The sequence below is a fragment of the Rattus norvegicus genome, chromosome X (genome assembly GCF_021556685.1).
Source record: "Rattus norvegicus strain SHRSP/BbbUtx chromosome X, alternate assembly SHRSP_T2T, whole genome shotgun sequence".
NCBI lineage: Eukaryota > Metazoa > Chordata > Mammalia > Rodentia > Muridae > Rattus > Rattus norvegicus.
In genome coordinates this window covers 137,117,400-137,133,174 of record NC_141554.1, presented here as the reverse complement: position 1 = coordinate 137,133,174, position 15,775 = coordinate 137,117,400, and the positions used below count along the sequence as shown (strand labels likewise).

The window sequence follows — 15,775 nt, the reverse complement described above, 5'->3', positions numbered from 1 at the left end:
TATTCCCACAAACTTTGTGCCACCACTGTACTAGCTTGTGGCTGAAATGGTGTTGATATTTCTCATTTGGTAGCATGTAGAATACTTTCCTGTACCAAAAATGCTAACACATATGGGTAAAGGCTTTATCTAGGCACCAGCTTGTCTTCTCCATGTTCAATGAGTTGTGTAGGTGTTGTCCTCAGCAATATGACCTTGCTGTCAGCTTGTGGAGAGCAACTTAGAATCTTAGCAACACCCGGGGTTTGTTTGTAAGTTCTCATAGGGCTCTTTTGGCCAAGAACTCAATTAGATGATTTTTTCTAGATTTTATAGATGGTTAGAACTATAGGACTTGAAACAAGATGCTTTTCTTATTCACAAACGGTTTGTCTCTTGAGTTCCTCCTGTTTAAATGTTACATTGTTCATTGTCTCTCCCCCCTTTTCATTAGTGTATGCATCTGTTTTTCTCGCACCAGAGGGAGGTTCGTTGGTTGGTAATTACAGCAGTGTCCCTGGGCTCCTCTTTAAAAATGTGTTCCACATTCATGACCTTCCAGGCTCAGGTAACAGTTTCTCTTTTCCTGGGATTCTTTTTTTCTTTTATTAGATATTTTCTTTATATTTCAAATGTTATCCCCTTTCCTGGTTTTCCCGCCAAAAACCCCCATCCCGTCCCCCTTCCCCTGCTTCTATGAGGGTGATCCCCACCCACCCACCTACTCCCTCCTGCCTCCCCGCCCTGACATTCCCTTAGAATGGGGAAGTGAGCCCTCACATGACCCAGGGACTCTCCTCCCATTGATTCTGGACTATGCCATTCTCTGCTCCATGTGTCTGGAGCCATGGGTCCCTCCATGTGTACTCGTTGGTTGGTGCTTTAGTCCTCGGGAGCTCTGGAGGGTCTGGTTAGTTGATATTGCTGTTATTCCTATGGGGTTGGATTCTGTTGCTATCATTGTTGGTACATATTATTTCCTTCAGTTTCCTTCATGTCAGGGATTTACTTCCTTGAAATTTCTCAAGTACTCCCGAGGATATGTGACTCTTTGCTTGAATGTCTCTGACCTCTTAGGAGAAAGTGATTATACCCAGGTCCTGGACAACAAAATGTTCATTGGAACTTCTCATCCATTAGAAAGTATATGGGGGAAGGCTAGTACACCAAGCATGGCATACCTTTAAGAAATGCTCCTTTCACAACAATGCCAAGCGACCAGAGCCTCCAGGGACTAAGCCACTACCTAAAGACTATACATGGACTGACCCTGGACTCTGACCTCATAGGTAGCAATGAATATCCTAGTAAGAGCACCAGTGGAAGGGGAAGCCCTGGGTCCTGCTAAGACTGAACCCCCAGTGAACTAGACTGTTGGGGGGAGGGCGGCAATGGGGGGAGGATGGGGAGAGGAACACCCATAAGGAAGGGGAGGGGGAGGGGGATGTTTGCCCGGAAACCGGGAAAGGGAATAACACTCGAAATGTATATAAGAAATACTCAAGTTAATTAAAAAAAAAAAAGAAATGCTCCTTTGAAAGGCTGAGTGCCCAGTGGATGCAGATAAGGATGAACTTTTTTCAGGTTTGAGCCACTTTTGCTAGCAGTTTGTTAAGTTCCCTCCAGCAGGTTCCTGTGGTTCTTTTTCTATAGTCGGAAGGCATATGTGTTCCCTGTAGGGCAGTCTCCTCAGACCAACCATGAAAGTTCCGCAAAATCCGACCTTAACTTTCCTTGTCAACACTCTTGCAACTCTGTTCCAGCTGCTGTGATTATTGTGGGGTTTTTCTTTGATCAGAATGTGAAGAAAAGGAATGGTTGAGCCATTTTTTATTTTTTTATTTTATCCATATGAAAAAGCTTCAAAATATGAAAACACAAAGTATCATCTATTAAATTACCTTATTATATTTCCCATTCAATGACTACTTACCATGTATTAGTACTTCGCTCAGTATTCCCTGAGATCATATCATAGGTTCCACATTACAGGCCCATTTTAAGGGAAGGAAACTATAGTGTTTGAACACCTTTGGCCCACACAGACTCATGTTTTTAAATATGTTTGCCAAGGGAGTGGCAATATTAAGAGGTATGGCCTTGTTGGAGTAAGTGTGTCACTGTTAGGATGTACCTTGAGACCCTCACCCTAGCTGGCTGAAAGACAGTCTTCTCCTGACTGCCTTTGGATCAAGATGTAGAACCCTGGCTCTCTCTCTAGCCCCAGGTCTGGCTGGACACTGCCATGCTTCCCCAATGATGATAATGAACTAATGGACAGAACCTCTGAACCGATAAGCCAGCCTCAATTAAATGTTGTCCCTTATAAGAGTTGCCTTGGTCATGATGTCTCTTCACAGCAGTAAAACCCTAGGACAGAAACTAATCTCCCAAGCAATTAATTAAGGATACATTCATCAGAGAGTTATTAGTATTCCTGGTACTCAATCCCATATCTGATTTCATAACCTAGGCTCTTGGCCATTGTTATGCATATCCTTCAATATTGTTTTATTCATGAGTAAGTAAAACGTGAGAAGAAAGCCCTCCTCCTGAGCACTTATGTAAAACATGGCCCAACCTGACACTTTCCCATATTCGCACAGTAGCACAGTATACTCTGAGATTCCTTCTCTGGGTTTATCTCATTGTTTTCTCGGGGCACTCTCTGCTCACCTTTTCTACAGAATCTCTCTTCTTCTTCTGACAATTAAATTCACTCTTGCCTCTAGTGCTGAATCTAACTCCATTATTTCATGAATACTTCTCTTACTGATTTCTCTCTTTCCCATGACACTAACATTGGTTGTTATGACTGTAATATATGATTCCATTATACATTGTTTGGTACTTATACATTTCTTTGAGGTCAAGAACAAGGTTTTATATTTTCGCAAATCCACAAAACATTTGTACAGAATCAGTTAAATGGATGTCCCATGAATACTTGCTTTGACTTTTTTATATGCATAATAACTGAATTTAAATAAGTCATCTAGCAATGCATGTTTCTAGAGTCTTCCTGGCCTATGATCATAGTATGAGAAATTATGCAAATGTAATAACTCAATCTTTTCACTCTTTAGATCTAGTACTTAAAACCTCACATTTCCAACTGGCACTCTTGACAACACATAATAGGACAACTGGTAAAATGCATTGGTGAATTAGCCAAACCAATTAAACTGTGGGTGCTCTTCTCATTAAACTTGAAACATGTTATTGACTTCTCTAAGCCTTAGCTTCCTTGTCTAGTAAATGAAGATAATATCAATGCTAACTTTAGTAGATTCTTAGGAAAGTGTAATTGAGCAAATACATTTATTGGCACATGTTATAAAATATATAGCACTATGGCAAATCAGATTATAATTAGTATATTTTCTAAGCATTTTACCATTCTAGAAAAGAAACATTTTTATCAATGACTTAGTAGTAATTCTATCACTCTCCTCTGAAAGGGGCTCTGGTTTAGTCCTCAAAGCCAGGGTTAGATCGGGACCAGCATTTCGCTGAGTTGGCTGAAATTCCTTCAGTAATAGAATCTCATGTTCCTGATCTAAAAATTGACCAGTGCCAGCACAAAGAGGAAACCACTTTGTTTTCACTAGGCAATAGGGCAGCTCTCTCTGGATACACAGTTGGGGCCCTTTGTAATCATACTCACTTGCTGTGCTTCCCATGGGGTGACTTAATGAACCACTAGAGAGCTGTTCTGAATTTAAAAGGTCACACCTGACATGAGCCATTTCAGTTCCAGCATCCTGTTCTTTCCCCTCTTCAAGGAGAAATTTTTATTTAAGGCCATCTGCAATTTGACAAAAACTTAAATCATATGAGTGGCAAGATGACCCTTGCAAATAAATATCAAGAGAGAAAACTTCCCAGGAATTATAGAATCATAAAATATTAGAGGCAAAAGATCACTTTGAGTGGAGAGAGCAAACTCCTCTCATCCAATAGACGAAGATTCTAATGTCCAAAGAAAGGAAGTGACCGAGTCAAGAACATGCAGTAAGTTTTGTGTCAGAACTGATGCTGGAAAACAAGTTTCCCTAGGTCTTCACATTTCTTGTTGACAATGATTTCCTGTGTCAGTTCCTGTAGGTTACACATTTGAAGGGCTGTAAGTAGCTGTGTCAATTTTACTATCTTGCCCTACAATGGAAAGACTTTCTCTAATCCACGAACAAGGAACAGAATTTCATACCTCCATTCATTCATAATTTGGCACTTACAGGTTTTAAAGCTGTCGGTTTCCATATCTTCACCCTCATCAGTTGACATCTTTACACTGTACAGTGTTTCCAGACTGTGTTCAGTGGTTCTCAACCTTTGAGTATCCTGCATATCACATATTCACATTACAGTTTATAATATTAGCCAAAATACACTTATAAAGTAGCAACAAAATAACTTTATGTTAACTACAACATGAGGAACTGTATTAAACGGTTGCAGCATTAGGAAGGTTGAGAAGCACTGGTTTAAACTGTCAGAAAAATGAGTAGGTACGAGCCTCACAAACAGTTGGGTAGCGTTGGGGGATATGACGTTACAGTAGAAGCTGAAGGAGTGAATTTATTTCTCAAGATAAATGCTGAAAGGAACCCTAATAAAGCTCATTAAGTTATTATATTAGTTTGTCATGAGACAGCCATTGTTGGACTACATGAACCATAGTCATTCTCTCAGTTCTCTGTCCTTAGAGAACTCTGAGTAATATAGACCTTCTTACATATGGCCTAGCACCAGAAGTTGTTGCCCACATTCACAACTGTCTTCCCAATTCAGTTAACCTAACCAAGCTAAAAGGATTTTCTCTTAGTTGATTCCAGATCCAATCTAGTTTTGACAACCAAGATTAACCATAATAATCATCTACAATAAAATTAAAAGGGATAATGGTAGAAAGGAGATTAGATGGAGGATCCGCAGCAATGGGGAAAAGAAAGGGTAATGGTGACTTAGTATGTTCAAAGTACATTGGGTGCATGCATGTGCGTGCACATGTATAAAATTTTCTAATGAAACCTCTTATTAAATATAATTAGTGCATACTGGTAAACTATTTTTAAAGATAACTCCTGATGACCTTGAATAAATCACTTAACCTTCGTCTGTCAAATAGAAACCACAGTTCTTACTACCATGTTTGGGATATGTCTCTCTGCTCCGCTTTCCCTGCTAAGTCATACTTACCTAACCAGCATCTTGAGTCCAACCCATAGCCCCTCTTGAACCTTTAAAACATTGTCACTTTCTCAATTCTCTTGAAGACTCTCTTCAACTTTTTTTTCTTTAGCTTGCTTCTGTCCACCTTCCACCCACACCCCTCACTTCTGAATGACTTTTTATGGTAGGAGAGCTGCTGCACAAGTAATCAAGGCTGCCGTCAAGCCCTCAAATTCTGTATCAATTACTAATTGATGCTGTATCTCAAAATGTCCAAGGTTAAGGGTTTCAGACATCTGGCTCTGTGTACCTCAGAATCCTCATGAGTTGCCTTTGGCTCCCTGAATCCTAGAACTAATACATTCTATTCTTAGATGACTACTATGAAGTGGTCAGAACATTACAGAACATTAGGTGTGATTTAATATCTTAGATGGCAACATTTGCATCGCCTAAAATTTAGTTAATTTAGAAGCATTTCATGAGTATGTTTTTGTGCACATATGTGCCAATGTATGTTTGAATAGCATGCACATACAGTATTGAAATCTTACTTGGCAAGAAATAAAATTCATAGTTTAGATGTGTCCAACTGCTTTTTTAAAACTGCACCATTATACACACACATGGTTGATAGACACGTACACAGTCAATACACACATGCACATAAAATTTTAAAAGAAAAAAAACTGCATCTCCTATTGGAACTCAATGCAAAGAAAAGGAGTGAAGGAAACTCAGGTAACCTTGTTGTACTGCTGGTCTAAGGACCACAGATGACTCTGTCCAAGGTCCAAGAATGACTCTGGTCACATTTCTTTTTTTTAATAAATATGTACATATAAGTATTTATTTATTCACTTTGCATCCTAATATCAGACTCCTCCTCCAACGAGCATCCCCTTACAGAGATCCTCCCCCACTCTCCCCTTCCCTTCTCCTTATTTGCATGGGAGGATGATACCCAGGCAGTTCACACAATCATGTTTATAAAGTTTTATTGAAGCCATTGTTTTCTTGATGTATATAGCTGCTTTGAAATGAGAAAGGTAGAGAGACCATGTAGGATATTTCTTTCCCAGCCTGAGATCCTCTCTGCTGAATTCTCTCACAGGAGACATTAGTAATTGTAGCCAGAGTTACAGGATTTTTAGGGACTCTACACACTGTGACTCTATTTCTGAGCTTCTTAACCTTAGTTAATTATACGAGACATCCCACAGTTCCCAAACTGGTAAGAACAGTGGCTAATATTCCACTGAGAGGAGGAAGTGCTTTCTCCATTAAGACTCTGCTTTGCTTTCTTACCGAAGGGGAGATCTCTGCTGTCAAGCTGGAAACCCCAAGAGAAGCTGGGGTACACATCTGTACTCTATACAGCTGTTTCTTCTTTACTTCTTCCTCTATGAATGTCTTTGTTCCCTTTCCCTTTTTAAACTGAACTTTTGAATTTGGGGATCAAGACTTATGTACAACCATAATAGTAGATTCCTTGTGGTACCCTTGACCCCTCTGGTCCTACAACCTTTGTTCCCCCTCTTCTGGAGGAATTTCCCAAGCTCTGCCTAATGTTTGGCTGTAGATCGTTGCTATATTGGGCCCCTAGGGGCTCAGAGAGACTGAATCTGCAGCCAGGAAGGCTGCATGGGAGTGGTCTAGGTCCTCTGCATTATGTTGCCATTGTGTAGCTTGGTCTTCTTGTGACACTCGTAACAGTGGAAGTGAGGGCTGTCTTTGACTCTTTTGCTGGCTTTTGGGACCTCTTTCCTCCTACTGTTTCCTAGTCCAGCCTTAATATAAAGCTAGTTACCTAATCTTACTGCAACTTGATATGCCATATGTCCTTTTCTGAAGAAAAATGGAGAAACCTGTGCTTAGGATGTAAACCATCATCATCATTATCATCATCTAAAAAAAGAAATAGTACAGATTCCATATACCTTTTACCAAATCCTATCTTGCAACACTCTCAGACACTCTATAACCAGCATATTGCTATTGGAATCGAAATGCAGAATGCTTCCATTTCTACAAGAATCACTGTTCTGCTTCCCCCACCCCACTGTCTACTAATCTCTCCTATATAAATGGAGTCATAAAATATGTAGCTTTCTAGTTTTTTTCTCAGTTTAATCCCCTTAATATTCATTTGGCTAATTGTGTGTATCAGGAGTTGATTTTGTTGTGTTATATTTTATTGCATGCATGTGCTACAGTGTAACCATTCATGTATCAAAAGTATCAGAATTTTTTCACGTTTTGTGGTTATGAAAAGCTACTATACATAACCACATAGAGTATTTTAATATGAATATAAAGTTTCACTTCTCGGATTAGTACTCTGTAGTATGATTCCTGGGTAAGTTATCTTTTTAAAGAAACAGCCTAAGATTTCCAGAGTGACCATATGAAATTTCCACCAGCAAGTATGAGTGATCAGTGGTCCCACACCCTCATCAGCTTTTACTGTTGTTGTTTTAAAGGAAGTTAGTGTTTTCCATTTGATGGAATCCAATCGATCAGTCTTTAATATCTTGGGTTTGGGTATGATATATGAATTCTCACCTAGCCCAACACCAAGACACATTTCACCTTTTTGTAGGATCTTTATGGTTTCAGGTCTTACATTTAAATATTTAATCCATTTCTATTTTATTTTTGTGTTTCATGAAAATTATGGGTTAAATTTCATGGGTTTTTTTTTTTTTTGCATGTATACATCCAGTTATCCCAAAACTGTGTCTTCAGCAAACTGATTTCCACCTCGCTAAATGTATTTCTATATATATTTAATGCTTTTCATGCTATTTTAATTGGAATTGTTTCGCTTGTTTTCCTTTCACATGGTTCATACCATACTACACGTATGGAAGTCAGAGTGAAATTGTGTGGAGTGAGTTCTTTCCTTCCACCTTTAAATGAGTTCCAAGAATCAGACTCAGATCTTCATGCTTTTATGGGAAGCACTTTGACCCATGGAGCCATCGCACCAGGCCCAAGAGATTTTTCTTTTTAACCCTGAAAGGTTATTGAAATTTGTCAAATGCTTTTCCTGTATCTCTTGAGACAATCCTGTGATATTTTTTCTTTACCCCATTAAAATAGTGTAACACATTTTTGCTTTCTTTTTTAATTAAAATTTTAAAATAGTTTACAAACTAATGGGTATGTATCGTTGTGGCCTTTTCATTTTTATATATACACAGACACATGTGGTTTTATTTTTTCTTTTATCCTGCATCCCTCTTGCTTGTTCCCTTCCTTCCTCCCACAAAATAGCCCTCCCTTATGATTTCATACAACATGTATTCCATTGCCCTCTCATATTCTCTGCTTCTATCTCCTTTAAGATCTCTTCCTCTCTCATATTTACAGGTTTATTAATGCTGATCTACTCTTGCTTATTGCCCTGTACTAAAGTCACATTTGACCATGGTCTGTGGTCATCTTAATATAACATCAGATTCAGTTTGTGCTAGCATTTTGTTGAGAATTTTTGAATCTGTATTATCAATGATATCATATTTCGTTTTGAGTTAAATGTTTGTAAAGCATATGAGTTGATTGAGGAAAGAAGCACTAATTTCTGGGGCTGGAGAGACTTTGATAAGTTCCTAGCATCCACATGGTAACCCACAATCATCCATAATAACGATTCCATAGAATCTGACACCCTTTTTTTCCTCTGTGGACACCAAACATGCAAATGGTACACAGACGTCTATTCAGGCAAAATATTCATACATCCAAAGAGAATAAATAAATCTGTTTTAAAAGTAAAGAAATCACCACCAGTTCAATCCCGGCATAAGCTTTTAATTGCTGCAGCAGCACTTGTTAAAAACCCTTGAATTGTTTTTACAATGTGATCAAAAATAAATATTGACCATTTGCACATGTAGCATCTTTTCCTCGCTGATAAAACCTCCTTTGTCATTTTATTGCTTTCTAAATATTTGTTTATACCCATAGATTAATGTTGCTCTCAGCCTTGGTAATAGAACCTTCTCTAGTCCCAATAGAATCTCACAACTGGCCAAAGTGTTAAGAATGATGGACAGGGTTGGGGATTTAGCTCAGTGGTAGAGCGCTTGCCTAGCAAGTGCAAGGCCCTGGGTTCGGTCCCCAGCTCTGAAAAAAAGAAAAAGAAAAAAAAAAGAATGATGGACAATTGACTTCCTGGCCCTAAAATGGGTTCTCAATGCCATTTATTCCATGGAATATGGCAGATGACTGTCAGAGTCAAAGGATGGGGAGAAACACTATAAAATGCAGTCATGGGGTATACCATGGTCATTAGAAGCGTGAACACACTGCAGCAGTAAGTGCCTGCCCAAGACCTGTACAGAGCAAAACTAAAAGGCATGAAGAGTGGGAGGTGGCAGAGTTAAAGAAAGATGTCAGCAAGAGTGACGTAATAAGTAATAAGAGTGAATATGACCACAAATGTGGACTTCTTAACTAGGTCAAAGAAAATGAGGCAGCAGAAAATTTTGTATGTTTGTATTTTTCAGTTAGAAATACTTTTACATGAATAGTACTTAACACATATGGATTATTTGCTATTCTAGAAACTTCATTGTGTTATTAGAGTCATATATTATTATCACCATTTTACAGACAGGAAAACTAACTCAAAGATTAAAGTTTTGCTCGTTAATAGGTGTAAATCTGGGAGTCAAACCCAAGAGGGGACCGTTCTTCTTGTTTTTGTTGTGAGAGGTGGCCTGGAACATCCTATGTAAACGAGGTTATTCTGGAACTCACAGAAATCAATCTATTTCTACCTCTGTAGTGTTGGAATTAAAGGCATGCATTATCATACCCATCTAAAGCCCTGATCTTGATCTCAAAGCATACCTTAAATTGTCGGCTACCTCTTATGTCAATACCATTTTCTTGTTTCAATCCACCTAGCCATTCATGGAATCAATGTGTAGTGGTTTAAATGAAAATGGCCCATGTCATTGCTATAATAAAAGATCATGACTATAAAGGAAAGTGTTTAATTGGGTCTTGGATACTCTGAGCCTCTGACCTTCATGGCAGGAAGCATGGCAGCAGGCAAGCATGCTCACTGCTGGAGCAGTTATTGGAAACTCACATCTTGAGACAAATATGAAGAAGAGTGACAAAGAGAAACCTGGAATGGTGTGAATCTTTTAACAAGGTCACACCCCCTAGTCCTTCCCAAACAGTTCCACCAAGAGGGTAAGGATGGGGGTCCAAGTATTCACACATATGAGCTGATGGGGGCCATTCTTAACCACCACACTCCCCGGAGGTTCAGATATTTGAATATTTGGTCTCTAGTTAGTGGCATTGTTTGGGTAGGTTTGGGAAATGTAGCCTTCTTGGAAGAAGTATGTTACTTGGTGGACTTTGAAGTTTCAAAGCGACATTCCATTCTGATATGCTCTTTTGGTATTTTGTTCTTGTGAATTGAGATATAAGCTCTCAGCTTCCAGCTCTGACTACCTGCTGCCACAGTTTCTTGCCATTGTAGAAATAGACATTTATCTATGAAATCATATGCAAAAGTAATGAATCATTCCTTCTATAAGTTACCTTGATCATGGTGTTTTTACCACACCAATAGAAAAGTAACTAATTTACAATTGGTGCTCTGATGTATAATCATTACAATGGCAACATCAAATGATTTGATTTTAATGAAAGTGAAGGCACTGTGTTAAAGTGAAACCTGGCCTATACTGGTTTTCAGCAATTCTTAGTCGATATCCATTGAATTTCTGTGTCTTTATGAAGAAGTAACAGCTAGAACACCAAACTCCTACAGGTCACCTTCTTCTGTCCACGTCTGCTGTTGCAGTATAAACCATCAAAGTGCTCTGAAGTAATACTCTTTTTCCTACTCCACATTTGAACTTCCTCCATATGAAACAAAGGAGAAAAAAAAACCAATTGAAGTTTCCTAGAATTGGGCTAAAATCAAGATTAGAGTCAACTCCTCTACTAGAGGAGAAGCAGAGGCTGTAGTTACAATAAATTTGCAGAGCTCCAGTGGGTTAGTGCTGTAGGAGGAGAAAAATACTTTGCAGAATAGTTCCAAGTTCTCTTCTTCATCTGTTCTGATCAGATCCTTCACCTGTGCACAAAACACCATGTTTTACATGATCCAGAGAACCAAGGAATTCTCTAAGACTATCGGTATTTATAGGGACTCTGTCTAAACACCCTTAAGTGGAAGGCGCTATTGCTTCCAAATGCAGTTGTTATTACTATACATGAATATTTACTAGAAACATCCTAGTGATTGAGCAAGCTGATTAACTATGAAGCTTTCTGTGTGTTTAAATTTGATCTGGGCCAATACTTCCTAAATACTCCAGAGATTGATTTGTGTTGCATATAGAGAACATTTTAGTTGATTACCAGACCTTGGTATTTACATTTTCTTATTCATATCTATTTATCTATATTCTTCCACTTAGCATTTGTTGTATAAGCTACTCAGGACAGGAAGACATAAAGACTATAAAAGTAGAAACTTAGCAGTTAATTACCAAGTGTTTTGGAAAACATTTTATGCAAAAATGAACTCAGCTGTACAAATCCATGAGTAATGTGAAAATTATGATGGTGTTCTGTCACTGGTGCAAACCAATTCTCCTTATAATTCTTGCAAAATATGCTGTCATGCAAACTCTGATCAGCTAACCTCTATGCTGAAGGTTAAGAAGTGTTTCTTTTTTTCAACATGACTCTTTCTGTTGTCTAAACATTTTATGTGTTTCTAAGTGAAGGTAAGGTGTAAGAAAAAATGAAATGAGTTGCTCTCTTGATTGGATGGAATGAGCCTTGAGCTTTGACGAAGGGTCCTGTCAGTCATCAAACATTCTGAATTTAGTATTGATTATTTTACTAAGGATAGCAATAATTTTAGGCTGTTACAACAAATGCTTATTTGCTGTAGAAAACCTGACCTGTGTAACATCAAGTATTTCTACAATTGACTTGAAAGGTGTCATAAACCAGCTGAGTGCTGTGACCCCTGGATTCCTCAGACTCCAATTGCCTTTCCTATCTGACTAGTTTTTTGCATCTTCATTGAGCAATTTCCAGCACCCAAGAAACCACATATGTTGTACCTAGTTTATTTTCTTAGAAAGAACAGACAAGTAATCCCCAGCCCCTCCTAGGGCAGGGGATGAGACACTAGTTCCTTATTTCTTCTTTGGACCTCATCTCTAGGAACATATCACCCTACCAGTCCACACTGTTCCTAGAAGCAGCTCTGCCTTGATAGTAATGAACACTGAGAGTGAGGGGAAGGAATTCATTACATTGGCCTGGGAAAATCAGTATAGAAACCACACACAGTGATCCAAATAACACAAGTTTACCATAAACATCAGCTGTAACAGAGGACTAGCTATTAAGAAGCAAAGGTATATACAAAGAGTATACTATTAATATATCAGGCACAACTATTAAGACAGTCGAGCTCCAAGATCTAGGATGAAACATTCTCCCTGTGTTAAAATCTAGATCTTACAAGAAAGGGCCCAGTCAAGGCTCCAATGATTGGCAGCAGAATTGCTGTAGCAAGGCTTCAGCAAGGCGTTTTGGAATTCTGCGCTGTACGAGTTCTGGGAAATCCGTCCTCCACATACTATGAGAAGCTGGTCACAGGGGGCTGTCTCACGATTAGGTACTAAACCCTCTGATTGGAGAGTCCTAGAGAAAGCATTTGGCTGCTGGGTGCCCTGATAACCATCAGTACAGGGCCTGCATGCTTGGGAAGTTTCATGCCCTGCAAAAATCAGTACTTTTTGGGCTGGTGGAACTGCTTACTGAAGATACTGCATGCCTCCATTACAGAAATCAAAAAGATGTCTTTCCTTGATGAAAAGAATCTGTCTAGTACCCTCTACTGACAAACTTTAAAACTCTCCCGAACAGGAAAAGGGAAGTATTTAAAGGGCCCATAACAGTTTTCCACAGAGCAGACAGGGTGATTGTGGAGACGAGAGCAACAGTACTGAGATAAAAGTAAGTCATATACTATTATATTATCCTGCTAGTTCTGACTATGTTCTGAATGATCTCTTATCCTCTTACTGTAGATTTGGGACAAAGCGATAGACGTTAGTTATTCCTTTTCTCCCTGTGTCTTTTGCTAACCTTTCTATAGCCTGTAACATTGGAGAAAATGGGATATAATTCCTACTCAAGTGTGCAAGCTTTCCTGTTCTTAATGACAAATATCCAGGTTGCTTTTCCATCCACCTGCCTGTACCAGTTGATTTATATTGGAACATTATCCAATTGCAGTAGATATGGCAAAATTCATAGGTTAAGAACTTTCTGTCTGTCTGTTTCTCTGTGTTTAGGTTGGTATGGGTGTAAGTCATACCATATGTATGTAAGTCAGAAGACAAGGACATATGTAAGGAGTCAGTCACCTCCTTACACCTTGTTAGGCATAGAGACTCTTGTTTGCTGCTGCCTGTGTAAAGCTAGCAGGCCTGTAAGAGGGGATGTCTGCTCCACCTCGCATCTTGCTTTAAGAGTGCTAGGATCGCTTAAGTATACTACAGTGTCTAGCTTTATGTGGGTCCTATGGATCCAAAGTGATATCTTCTTGCTAACACAGAAAGCTCGTTACCCACTAAGCCATCTCCCCAGCTAAACAGCATGAACTTTTTAAATACAAGCTTGGGTTTTAATCCTCTGACACTTCTATATAATCTTGAACAAGTTACTTAGCCTCTTAAAATCAGTATCTGTCTATCTGCTTCTCTATCTACCTTGCATACATATGTACATGCACACACATGATGCACACAAACACACACACAGCACCTACCTATAAATAGAAATGATGTATATATACAACTGAAGAGTGCTGTGAGACTTTGGCATAACTAATCTATGAAACACAATTCTTGAAACACAGGGACTAAATATAAGTACTGGCTTCACGAGCTCCCCATCTTTTACTAGCTTTGGAGTCTTTGATCAGATTACTTAAATTTGAGAGAGCTGTTTTGCTTCCCAATAAAGTTAGAATCATAGTATTATCTACCTTATAAGGTAGACAGAATGGTTAGATGCATACTTAACGCTTAGCACCATAAGCACATAGGAAGTACTTGGTAAGCTGTAGCTAGTATGTGCATGTCAGGTATTTTGACATATACTTTGGATCTGTGTGTTTATTTATGATCTTACTTTAACTGTCTTCCTTTTACCCACTCTAGCCTCCCTATTGTGGTGCTTCTATCTAATGAGTAGAACATAACATTATTCTTGGACTAATGACTGCCTGCTGGTTTACTGAGCAGTCCTACCTACCATCAGACATTCCTCTCAACCAGAGGCCTGTATCTTGAGATAGTTAGAGGGCTTAGTTCTTCCTTGTGGCTTCTGACAAAAGGTCTCCATCCCTTTGAATTAATTTCCTCCGTAATTGCACAGTTGCTTCTTTGAAGTATGTTGCATGCCAAGGAAAGAAAGACCACTCACCTCTAAATCATCATAAAATCAGATTCGTATCCTACTACCAGTCATTACAGAGGAACTGGAAAGAAAGGGGAAATGAGACTAAACTTTTGAAAAGAATACATGTGTTTCTACTGTCAGCAGCATGAAATACCCCTGACCTTCAGACCAACTGAAAGATAGAACTTTGCCTTTCTTGGAAAGGTCATTTGTATGCATGTGCAAGCTTTCCACTGGTCTCTTGCACTGGATGAAATCTCCAGCGCGACGTCTTTTCATTTGAACCTGATGCAACATAGTAAGAGGTAGAAAGCGGCATGAAAAGTGGACATTCCTCTAACTTCCCTATCACTCTCTTCATTAAGCATGCATGTCTGAGCTCTTCTGTGTTACATGAATGCCCCAGCCCCACTTTCAGTGTAAATTCTGGAGGCTTGATCCTGCACAGGAAACCCCAGCTTTATGAGGAAATCCCTTAGGGAAAGAGCATTGCTTTGTTGGAATTTCAAGAAAATGCTCCAGAAATAACCTCTTTACCCTTTATCAACTGCAATTAAAGACTTCTGGTGGGTCTTCTTTCTCTGCACTATTCTGTGGCCTGCCATTTGAAACTATTAATTACTGCATCCTCTAATGTCTTTTTGTGTGTGAAGCTTATAATCTGAGAGGTATCCATTATGGTAAGATATATGTAATGCTTCTGAGCTTTTCTTTAATATACACATAATAATTACTACATTTAAAAGATTTACCCTTTTGTATTTCTTTGATAATTTTATGAGTACTGTACATCATTTCCACCTGTCTCTCTACCCACGATAATTCTTTCGGTGCTTCCCTCCCTCTCAAATTCACAACTTCTTTAATCACCACTGTTACACACACCACACACGTGCACAGATTCCCTGTCATATCCAGAACACACTGTCTCTCAGTAGGCATTCTGGTCCTATGGCTTTTAAAATTATTGCTCCCCTAGTTCCATTATGTTCCCTCAACCTTGGGTGTGGGAAATGTGCTATAGATCTGTCTGTTGGGGGTTGGGCACCATGGCCAATTGTTCTCTTCATTTTGACTGGTTCTTGGATCTCTGTAATGGTCCCTCTTTGCTGCAATAAGAAGCTTCTTTGATGAATATTAGAGATATAAATAT

The 15,775-nt window shown here is 38.9% G+C and overlaps 1 protein-coding gene across 20 annotated transcripts in view; it reads left to right on the top strand.

Annotated features, from left to right (window-relative positions):
• Nucleotides 1-15,775, top strand: part of Enox2 (ecto-NOX disulfide-thiol exchanger 2) — a 322,087-nt gene that overhangs the window by 190,133 nt on the left and 116,179 nt on the right. For 2 of the 20 annotated variants that reach the window (XM_087599662.1, XM_087599658.1), the window contains exon 1: nucleotides 13,081-13,170. The exons of the other annotated variants lie outside the window; for them this stretch is intronic. The gene's annotated coding sequence lies outside the window, so the exon portion shown is untranslated. Of the gene's footprint in view, nucleotides 1-13,080; nucleotides 13,171-15,775 lie in introns of those variants that run through there. 20 annotated transcript variants of the gene reach the window in all.